Genomic DNA, 1,524 nt, shown 5'->3' with positions numbered 1-1,524 from the left:
ACACTGGGAAGGATGAGGATGAATCCATCATCCTTGGAAGACCCTTCCTAGCCACAGCAAAAGCTGTGATTGATGTGAACATAGGAGAGTTGATCCTTCAACTGAATGAGGACTACCTTGTGTTTAAAACTCAAGGATCTCCCTCTATAACCATAGAGAGGAAGCAAGAAAAGCTTCTCTCAATACAGAGTCAAACAGAGCCCCCACAGTCAAACTCTAAGTTTGATGTTGGGAGGCCACAACCAAACTCTAAGTTTGGTGTTGAACCCCCACATTCAAACTCTAAGTTTGGTTTTGGGAGGTCCCAACAATGCTCTGAACATCTGTGAAGCTCCATGAGAGCTTACTGTCAAGCTATTGACATTAAAGAAGCGCTTATTGGGAGGCAACCCAATTTTATTTATCTATGTTATTTTCTTTTTTTAGGTTGATGATCATGTGGAGTCAAAAAAATAACTGCAAAAAATCAAAGAAAAATCAAAAACAGCATTAAAAATAGCACACCTTGGAGGAGTAACTTAATGACATTTAAATGCCAGTAATGGTAGCAGAATGGGCGTTTAACACCCAATCTGGCACCATTCTGGGCGTTAAACGCCAGAAACAAGCACCAGACTCGTGTTAAATGCTAGAAAGAGGCAACAATCTGGCGTTAAATGCCAGAAACAGGTTGCAGCTAGCATTTAACACCAGGAAAGGAATTAAAAGCTGGCGTTTAACACCAGAAACAAGCAGCAATCTGGCGTTAAATGCCAGGATTGCACTGTAAGGGCATTTGCACGTGCAATAGGAGCAGGATGATACATCCTTGACCCCTCAGGATCTGTTGTAACACCCTAATATTCAAATCCTTATGCTCGAGTCATAAGTCAATGATATTACGATGGTACGACTCTCAGGTGGATTTTTTTTTAAATATATAAACATAGGTAATTTCGAAAGGAGTATTAATCGAGAAGCCTGAAAAGAGTAGAAATAAAATCGCGAAGACGTATCACTCACGTTTCGACAACGAAAAGATAAAACGTGAAGCCGAAAGCGATATACGGACAAGGCATAAAGGAGATTAAGAGACAGATAACAGATAGATATATATAACATAAGTAAATAGCCACTAGTCGCGACCCGCGAAGTTTAGGCCGGCTAGGGTACAGTATGAAAGTAGTTGACAACAGAACCTCCTAATCTCTCCCAAATGAAACATAAGAGCCTCTATAGGCAAGTTCCAAAAGAGTTCAACACATAATATAATATCTTCAAAACAAAGGTGGAGAGATTCTAAGCAAAACACAAAATAGGGAAAAATAAATATCTTCGCCGTCTCTCGGACGAACCGCAGCTCACTTCTGAGCACCTGAACCTGTATCTGAAAAACAAGAGATATATACGGAATGAGAACCCCGGGCCCATGGATTCCCAGTACGGTAAAAGTGCCAAATAAATACAATGCACTGCAATAAAAACTCACTAAGCATCCTAAACTCCTTTTCACCAAGTATCCAGCCTAGATTCTCACTAATCCAT

This window comes from Arachis duranensis, chromosome 1 (genome assembly GCF_000817695.3).
Source record: "Arachis duranensis cultivar V14167 chromosome 1, aradu.V14167.gnm2.J7QH, whole genome shotgun sequence".
Classification (NCBI taxonomy): domain Eukaryota; kingdom Viridiplantae; phylum Streptophyta; class Magnoliopsida; order Fabales; family Fabaceae; genus Arachis; species Arachis duranensis.
The sequence above is the reverse complement of the archived record's forward strand: the minus strand, read 5'-3'. Positions refer to the sequence as shown.